General features: G+C 40.2%; 1 long non-coding RNA gene across 1 annotated transcript in view; it reads left to right on the forward strand.

Moving 5' to 3' along the window:
- LOC146642502 (uncharacterized) overlaps window positions 1-10,144 on the forward strand; it is a 501,695-nt gene extending 491,551 nt beyond the window's left edge. Inside the window, exons 2-3 of the long non-coding RNA XR_014909668.1 lie at window positions 4,649-5,016; window positions 9,886-10,144. This is a non-coding gene — a long non-coding RNA (uncharacterized LOC146642502). The remainder of the gene's footprint in view (window positions 1-4,648; window positions 5,017-9,885) is intronic.
- The last annotated feature ends 346 nt before the right edge of the window (window positions 10,145-10,490 follow it).

Here is a 10,490-nt window from a genome sequence, read left to right on the forward strand (position 1 = left end):
TTATTATCCAACTCATTCTGATGTTGGGAATAAATATTGGGATGAGATTCATTAGGAGCTATTAAGTACCAGCACAGACCTAAATTTCTGCCCAATGAGATTCTGGTCTGGAAGAATAGTGAAGCAGCAGAGCAGAGGAAATTTGTCTTGTAATTTGAGGACAGTGTGCTTTTTTTTTTTTTTTCCCCAATACAGATTTCCAAAACTGATGTGAATTCAAAGCAGCTACCTTCCAGAGACAGACTCCCTTATCAGTACTGCATGGAATGGCACCATTGTACATCAACCATGACAAATGAACTACACACTAAAACATTATCACCACATTGTCATACGACTGAATGACTACCATCTATCAAAATTCAGTCTGTAGCACTTCGGAATATAATATGTTCATTATGTGGTATTTGAATTTAGAAAACTCATAAAGGCAGCTGATGAAAATGCTATCATAATGGCCTTTAAGAAAAGGTATACTGTGGTAGTGAAAAGTCATTACTTGCATGATAATTGTGTTTAGCCTGTATATAATACAAGTCAAAATATTAAGAACTAAAGGACAATCTTTCAAATCAAATCCTTTGCAGTCTTAATAGTCTAATTCAAAATGGTAGAACTGTAGAATTGACTCAACCTTGAAGGCAAGGCCTGTGGGCTAGTTTTTTGTAGTCGTTCTAGCTTGTCAAGTTCTTCCATAGGAAAATAATCATTTAGGAGGTTCACTGTTTAACTGCCCTTGAGAATAAAACTTTCCAGAATAGGGGAAAAAAGAAAACACTCATAGCTTATCAGTTTCTTCATTTTTACTTTGCTTCAACTGATACATGTTGTACACAAATAAGATGAAAATTATAAGTGCAGTTATTTCAAACAACAAAATGATAACTGTTAACGATAACTTTTGTTAATCCTTACACGTTTTCCCTTTCAGTAATCAGGTCTAATTTTAAGCACCCTCTCGTTTTCCTAATATCAATTTAGCTGGTTGGGGTTTAGCATCACTTGATGATATGGATTTACTCAAGTATTTCTTTTTCACTACATAGCTATTAACTCAAGCAATGCAGCAAATTTTAGCCCACTCTTCTTTACAATGTTGCTTCTGTTCACTGATATTTGTGGGCATTTGTTTTTGCATGGCTCTATTCGCAATTCCCGAGTCTCAATTTTCTTTTCCAGTCATTATGTTGTAGATTACAGTTTAGGTCAAGTGTTAGCTCCCTGACAGATGGCCTCATACCCAAACCAGAATGCTAGAGGACTTTGCAGTCAGCACAATACCCATGTCCAGGGGCTGAAAAGAGCAAATCTTTACGACTTTACCAAAAATGGTGCATTATGGCCAAATGTCTCAATTTGGTCTCATCTGTCCAAAGGACAGTGTTCCAGAAGTCTTGTTAAAATACATCTTTGCAAACCTACACCGTGCTGCCATGTTCGTTTTGTGGAGAAGTTGCTTTCACCTGGCAACCCTTCCATACTTGTTCAGTCTTTTTCTATTGTCTTAGTCTATTGTACTTTCAGGATTTTTAATATTTAATGTGTTAACTGAGGCCTGTATGGATTCTGAGAGGGAGCTCTTGGGTTTTTCACAATTTCAGTGAGATTTGCAGAGTCTGACCTTGGGGTGAATTTCTTGGGATAGCCACTCTGAGAAGACTGGCAATTATCTTTAATGTTTTCCACTTGTGAATATTGTTGTTTTCTCATCATGGAATGAAGGACTTCACATTGTTTGGACCTTATAACACTTGCCTGGTAGATGGGCAACAACAACTGCTTCTCTAAGATTGCTGCCAGTGTGGAATTGTTTACTCACATGTGAATGCTTCGGACCTGCAAACTGTCAAAACCTCTGCTTTTCTCACACTAGCTTATTATCAGTTAATCAGATTCAGCACCTGGCTGTTGGTTCCCCTTATAATTTTTATGGAAGCAGCATGGATGTGTTTAGTTTTTCACAAAATCAAGAAGCCAAAATCCTTCTTGCATTTTGGCTCAGGTTTGATTAAATAAAAAAAATGACATGTAATTTTCCGTGTGTTTTAGTTTATCTGAGTTACATATAAACATTTTTAACACCTGGTAAGGACCAAGTGATTTTATTTCCCCTGACATGAAAAACTTTGAGTGTACTCTTGTTTTACCATGAGTGAACATGAGTAGTACCCTAATCATGCACAAGCTCACCATTTTCCCAGCCCTGAAAGAGAAAGCAGGCATTTTGTTCCCCTTTGCAATCAAATAAATGCAACATTTTCTCTGCAAAACAACGGGAGGGAGAAATGAACCAGCGGGATACCCTACTTAAGCTGTTTAAAACAAGACATATGTGTACACAGAACTTCAGACTGAAGTGATTGTGTTACATGACTGGAGAGAACTTGCAATGACTGCTCAATAAGACATTCCTAGATCCTAAGTACAACTGACATGAGAGACCAAAGACAGGGGTTTAAGACCCAGATATCCAGTCAGCATCAAACAGTAACACAGCTGGGATTCATGTTTTAACGTACGCGAATATTAAACACCTGACATGATTCTGGCATTCTATATGATGATAATGACACCTGATATATGTCAATTAAATCTGACAAGAAACCTGTACTTATTGATATATTAATCCAATTTCAGACATTGCAGAAGAAATGCTGAATGGTGAATTATCATGCACTCTAATTGCTTAATATCACAGATTAAACATTTTATTGCATGTTTGTGATGTGAATGCACTATGTAGGCATGAATACAGCATTAATTTCCAATGCCAAGGATTAGTCTGATCACACGGCCTTTATCTACACAGCATGGGTGGTAAAGGTTTGCCTGCAGCTCTTTTTCTTCTTCTTTTTTTTCTTTCTTTCTCTTTTTTTAATGAATGTGAGTAACCAGACAGCAGGGGGAGGAGCTCAAACATGCTGAATAAGATATCACTTGGCTCAGACTGGATTTGGCCTACCTCATTCACATCAGAATGAGCCTGTCACACTGATCATACTGTACTTCCCACATGTTCTTCTTTCTCTTCTTTGCTGATGGCCATTACCATACCAACACACAAAAAAGCAGAAAGTACTCAGACTGGTCATTCTGTTGATTTTGAAAAAAAGACAGAGTTACATATCCCTGTCTTGATGCATTCTCAATCATCCAGGAAAGTAAATCTTCAACGTTTCGTCACTCATCCAAGTGACTTCTTCAGTCTCAGCTGACTGCAGGTTTCCCCAATCTTATAAACAGTACATTTGCATAATGACTGAAACCAGCCCACTGAAGGAACTAATCAGTGATGAAAATACTTATGAGCCCCTGAAACGAGACCCAGGAAGTGGCTACAGGAAAAGGGTTGTTAGGTTTTGTATTGTTTATTATCATTTATGCTTAGAAATATTTACTTATGTATGCTTAGAGTTTTATAATTAGTTTTAGATTGGTAGAGGTTTGATCCTTAATAGTCTGCAAACTTTGTGTGCATTCCAGAGCACTCTAGGAGCATGAGAGAGGTCGTACCTTGTCTTATTGTTTTACGGTAGGATTAACGTAGCTACGTCTGTTCTAGTCTAAGTGCTTTTTGTTTAGATGAACTGTTGGATTTTCCAGACCAGCAGGCTAAGGGAAGTCGTTTATGGGGTCACACTCTGAGGTGGTAATGGGGGTTGGTAGAGGCCATAAAACTAGAGTGCTGAAGAGGTCTGCAGCTTTGGAGATAGCTGAGACCCATGTTGACAAACAACAAAACCAACTGGTATGTTTGAATGTCTATTCTACATACATTTGGACTCTGGTCCTATGGACAGTGATGGAAACAACTGGAAGAGACATTCATGACGCCCTGCCGAACTAAAACCACTCTGCACAGATGATGAGTGATCACCGCAGAGCTGGGATGTTTTTGAAAATGTTACTTTCTTATTTTAACTATTAAATCAACAATTCATTTGTTTGCTCGTAGGATGCAGTTTGCCATTGGATGAGATCAATGAGGAATGGGATAACTGCTAATACATTTGTCAAACTGTGTACTTTTACAGTAATTTAGGGTGATTTGACATATGCTGTGTATAAAAATGTTTGCATTGAAACTGTAAGACATGAGGTGATCATAAATGGGAACTTTTCTAGCATAAAGGTCAAAAAAGGGGGGAATGTTAGGTTTTGTATTGTTGATTGTCATTTATGCTTAGAAATATTTACTTATGTATGCTTAGAGTTTTATAATTAGTTTTAGATTGGTAGAGGTTTGATCCTTAATAGTCTGCAAACTTTGTGTGCATTAGAGAGCACTCTAGGAGCATGAGAGAGGTTGTACCTTGTCTTATTGTTTTACGGTAGGATTAACGTAGCTACGTCTGTTCTAGTCTAAGTGCTTTTTGTTTAGATGAACTGTTGGATTTTCCAGACCAGCAGGTTAAGGGAAGTCGTTTATGGGGTCACACTCTGACCACACACACACACACCCACACACACACCCACCCACACACACACACACCCACCCACCCACACACACACACACACACACACACACACACACAGGCAAGGTACTCTTTGTTTGTATGTAGACATCGTATGTTAATGACCCTATGCATATTCATGTGACCACAATAAAAGGAGTGCTATGGGGAACCTGGCTGAGAGTCTGACGGAGGTCAAGTGGTGGAACGACACTTGACTCCAGGCAGGTCTCCCTCATGCATGAGTAACATGAAGAACTTTGCCTACTTGGTGTTCAATGCTTTTGCTGTGTAATTATATTGTCTTCAATGTTCCAGCGAATAGGTTCAAGCTACAAACCTATCATTAATTGGTCCTTCGAGAGCCGGAGCCCTGGAGTCGACATTCACCGAGGGGAGAAGAGGCACGCTGAAAGACTGACGTCAGCCAGGAAGTTCCTGTAGTAAAGTCCCGAGACGTGAGAATTTGTCATCGGGCCTGTGGATTAGCTGTCTGTTTTCTCTCCTTGATGAATGGCGATCGGCGGGATCCGAGGCTATACTACACGCTAAGCAACACCGAGTAAGTTTAGAGTCCAACTCTATAACTGTACGTCTTCGCCGCTCAGTGGGGCGTTGTCCGTGGCCGCTCAGTGGGGCTAAAATTCGCCGTCTTAGTGGGGCGATGTACAAAGCCGCTCAGTGGGGTTTTTTTGTACAGAAGCATTAAGTCGCAGAGTTGCGCAGTTCGAACTTTTTTGGTTTGCCGTCTTAGTGGGGAGAAATGTAGACCGCTTTGTGGGGTCCGCCACTTTGTGGGGAATTGAGAAGTTCCGCGGGGTCCAGATTGTGCTGGACAATAGGCCTATTTTGTGTTGTTGTTGTTGTTGTGTTTGAGTGTGTTTGTGTGAGTGGGTGCGGAGCAGAACACGTGGTCTGTGACACCGGCTGTTGTTGTTATCATGGGTTCCTAAGCAACCAAGAGTGAGTCAGAGGGTGACAGACGTTTATGCTGGACTTTGCTCCTGGCAGCGCAAAGTATTTAAATAAAAGTGAGCGACGGCTCCTTAGCTGCGCGGGTTCACGCGAGCACGGTCGCGCGGGTTTCACGCGGACCTGAGCCGTGCGGTTAATCACAGGCTTATAAATGGAAGAGATTCAAATGTTAGAAGTTTTCAGAAAACACACCAGCCTTGAAGAGCGTGTGGAGAAGGCCAGTCCACATCAGCAGCACTTAAGATATGCTCTGGTGAATGGCTTTCCCCCACCCCTTGCTGACACAAAATGTTTATTCTTTAGCTTGCCCTGTTCGACAACAGCCTGTGCTCCAGACCATAGATTTAATTGGGGTGGATAGTTGTTAAAAGTAATCTGCATTGAGCTTAGGGTTGCTCAAATTCAGTACAATGACATATGAGGTGAAGTGATATAGGCAAATATTTAAACTAATGAAGTGCATAGAGGCACTTGACCTGTGTGAAAGACTGTCGTCTTATTATGAGCCATTGTTGAGCTATAGAGCACACCTGTGAAAACAACTAATATGCTGAACCTTGTATGAAACATCTAAAAGTACATGATGGAGAAGCTGAATTGAATATGAAAGTGCAGGTCTTTGCCACTGTGGGCAAAGCACGCAACCACTGTGTGAGGTTGCGTTGCGGTCTCTTCTGAGCTGATGAGCAAGCTACACATTATCAGATCGAGAGCTGTCTGAGAACTCCTCAAAGAGAGGGAAACAGAACTATGATAACTGTGATAACTGGAGTGTGCAGCGTTTCCGTGAGCAGTTTTCCTGCATCTTGACTCATGTGTGTAGAGTGTTCATAGCATCAGCATCATGTTTTTGTTTATTTGTTTTGTTGGTTTGAAAATAATTAAATAAACTTGTGATCATGCCTATGGATCACCATGGCACATATCACCAGCCATATGATTTATTTATGCAGATGAAAAAGTGAGTGTGAATGTGTCTGATGTCACAGTGTCTTTGTGCGCTGTCTAAAAGTAATTGCCTTTGATTGTGAGAGTGGTGATTCTGCAGGTCACCAGCTATTGTAAAGAAAAAAAAAAGCAACAAAAGAGTGAAAAAGAGACAAAATTTACATTGTAGATGAAAATTAATCATAGGAAAAAGGTTTTGTGTTGATCAGCCAAGAACAACTACAATCTCATTTTCTGCTTTTAAGAAAGGACTGTTCACAAAAACACAGAGAGATGTGTGTTGATTAAGCAGTGATGATAATAATGAACATGTCTTAGTTTGTCACTTTCAGGTGAAAAGCAGACCTGAATCAATTTTCCACATGCAGCGGTCGGAAGAAAGTTATAGTTTAACATCATTGGAAAAATGCAGGCCAAGTTTCTGGCTAACTTATTTACAGCACCATGTGTCTCTCAACCTCACAAGCGAGCTCTCATTCCTCCCTGAAGACAAGGAATGCAGCTCCAAAGAGCAATAACATGGCAGAAAAAGAGACAGCAGCAAAGTCCTGAGCAAGAGTCCCAGCAAGCAGCAGCAATGTGGACAAACAGCATCAGAGAAGAAGAGCAAACCCATCATCCTGCCTGATCGGATGAATGGCACTGTGTTTCCAATAAGCTGCAACTTCACTGTGCATGTGAAGAAAACGTTTGAGGAGAACTGAGGAGATTGTTGAAGTTTGACATTTGCCACCTTTGGAGTAAAATGGCAAGAAGAGACAGAGAAACACAGGACGGAGCTGAAGGAGAACTGCTGGCTGTTGGACTGTTGAAGTGGGAGAGGACAACAGAGTGAGAGGAGTGGTGAGATCACATAGGAATTTTGTTATTTAATGTGGGAAATCAAAATTTGGGTTAGCAAACCTGGGGAAAAGAAAACTGACTGCTTAAGTTGGAAAATTGAGAAGGAGTCTGAAACACTGCAAAAAAGAAACATATACAAAATCACACACACAAGCAGAACATGCATTAACCCTACTAACACTTCCAAACACAAGAGAGCTCATGAAAATTAGACAACATCTTAAGCATGTGAGTCTGTCCAATCTTGTCCAAGTCACCTCGTGTGATGCAAAGACCAGTGGACTCATAGCACATTAGTTAAGAAATGATCAAATAATAGCAGAGAAGTGTGTAGGAAAGGCAGCTTTAAGAACATGCCCTGCTGGAGATGCAGCTCCACAGACATTGATTAAACCTGCCTAATAACACAAACACACATGCAATGAAGATCAGCTTGTTATCTCTCATCAGTGTTAAAATAGTGTCAATTTAACAGACACTTGTTATCAAATACTAAATTTATCCAATGCAAAAAACTGACTCTCTAGGTTGCAGGACAACAGTTTAATTTTTGTGGGAAAAAAGATTCTGGTTTGACCAACCAGTGATCAGACAATAAATTTAGTTGTTGATATAGTAAATTGGGAGATGCTTGCTGCTTGATTGATGCAGCACAAGTGATTTACTGTATGAGGGAAATTCTATTTTTGTGCTAACATTTTGAACATGCATTTCTGTTGTCCTGTCATCTTAGTGGGTTAATAGCTGATATGCAAATTAGTTGATTGTTCTTTGATTAATGAAAGGTAACTGAATTCTATCACGAGTGAATGGGATGTGTTGGAGTTTGTTGTGTGTTGAGTGGAGACTGTAAAACACTGAGTTTCCTGTTTTGATGTGCGAGTGAATCCTGTACCTAGATACACAACTCTGAATACGTCAGAACAAACTTCTTTTGTGAAGTGCATGACAGCATGTCTCATGTTTTATGATGAAGGGAAATAGGAAAACTGAATAAAATCTGTGGCCTAAATGAGTGAAGAGCACAGACCTGGGGATTAAACTCATAGCTAATAAAACATATTAGGCTTATGTTGTGTGTTGTGCAGCTGATGGTTGGTTTGGAGTGAATCTAGCTGATGATTTTTCTTTTGTTGTGAAGTTGAGCCTGCCAATTAGTATGATGGTATGATAAACCATGCTAATGGTATGATTTACCCTCCTGAGATGAGGAGCTTGTGTCATGACTTAACAAGGGCTTTTATTTTGATACTTTCACAGTGCACTGAAAGTTTTGTTCAATAATTTCGTTTGAGCAGATCTGCACGATTAGAACAGAAAGCGCTGTATGACACGTCGTCGAGAAAATTGTTACAAGTGAGTTTCTCCACATTAAAATGGGCTCTGGAGAAAGCCACTTATTTGGGACAATTAGAAAGTAAGTTCCTGTCCAAAAAGGATTCAGCGATTTAATCCGAGCTAAAGTTCTTCTTTTTCTTTTTGAAATGATGTCATTTTGCTGAGAGTGGAAACGTAATGTGACAATCGATTCCCCTATCAGCAAAGAAAGAATGAATGTATGAATGAATGAGTGAAAAAAAAAAACCTGATTGGTAAAAGCTGACAAAAGCTGACAAGACTTTACTGATGTAACACGACTGTGCGAAGTTAACCCCCACCTGACAAAGGTGCAGATAAATTTATGTGTGTTTCCTTTTACAGGAGCAGAAAGATGACAGCAACATTCGAGGTTGCGTGATGATTTAACCTTTTAAGTGCCACTTTCTGTGTCTGTGCATTTACCAGGGGTGTTATTCACTACCTTGTGTTGCTCACAGAGGAAACTGTGAGAAAGTGTGTATACATCTGTGCAGCGCTAACATTTGCATTTTCTTTTCTACAGCATTACAGTTCTTCATGTGAATTGATGATGTGATTTATACCAGGACAACTGGTTGATGTTTTTTCCTACTACAGGATTTCTGGGTTTATGTGTGAAGAAACTGTGTTTATAGGTTATGAGTGGTGATGCTGTTGCACTGTGTTGATGGGGAAATGTGAAGGTTACTTTGGCAATGTGAAAAACATATGAGGAATTTCCTGTGTTGAAAACTAGTGTCACTTCTTTCCACAGCTATGGATGGCTAACTTTATGGTCTTTTTATGGCACCTCTGGAACCTGTCGACCTGCGTCTGACCACCGTCTGACCACGGTCAACGTGTATTGCTAATGTTTGTTTTTCTAAGAGTGCATGTAGAGGATTCAGCAGAAGCGGACAAGTGACATGAGAAAAACAAATGAGAGATGCAGTGTTTATGGAATAGTTTAATATGGTGCTCATTAGCTGGCCACTTTTGAGCCCATAGTAATATATGAGTGGAGTGACTTTGCTTAAGGGAAGTCACCGATTACATTAATGTTGACTGAGTACATGGGATGATCCATGTCTGAGGCAAATTATGGTAATAGTTGTACTTTACTAATTTGAGAAAACCTGCACATGACACTTGTCTTGCTGATGTTGAATGCTTATTACTCTTATGATACAATTGTTTACAAGTGCGAAGTTTGATTTTACTTCCAGATCTTGTTTTCCAGGCCATGATGGTGTGTATGCAGGCTCCTGGCAGAGCCAGGTGTTAAGCAAACTTAATATGCAAAACACGCTAACATCTTTTATTGCAGGGTTACGGCGCTACTCCGGAGGAGACACCCTGATGTTGCCTGGGACAGGATCTAGCTAACCTTTTTCTTTAAGACAGGAATCCAGGTTTGGTGAGTTGACTCATTGGAGCACACACACACACACACACACACACACACACACACACACACAGGCAAGGTACTCTTTGTTTGTATGTAGACGTCGTATGTTAATGACCCTATGCATATTCATGTGACCACAATAAAAGGAGTGCTATGGGGAACCTGGCTGAGAGTCTGACGGAGGTCAAGTGGTGGAACGACACTTGACTCCAGGCAGGTCTCCCTCATGCATGAGTAACATGAAGAACTTTGCCTACTTGGTGTTCAATGCTTTTGTTGTGTAATTATATTGTGTTCAACGTTCCAGCAAATAGGTTCAAGCTACAAACCTACCAACTGTCTGAAGCAGTTAGAACAAGACAAGGCTATTGACCGGACCTCATATCACAGGCTGTACCCAGTGGAGTCTACACCAAGTCTGTATGGTTTACCAAAAATACATAAACAGGGTGCACCTTTAAAACTGATTGTCTGCATGATCAACTCTGTCACCTATAACATCTCCAAGTTTCTGGCTTCGATCC

The sequence above is a fragment of the Rhamphochromis longiceps genome, linkage group LG23 (genome assembly GCF_057381845.1).
Source record: "Rhamphochromis longiceps isolate RC_006_pf linkage group LG23, R_longiceps_female_GT1.1, whole genome shotgun sequence".
Classification (NCBI taxonomy): Eukaryota; Metazoa; Chordata; class Actinopteri; order Cichliformes; family Cichlidae; genus Rhamphochromis; species Rhamphochromis longiceps.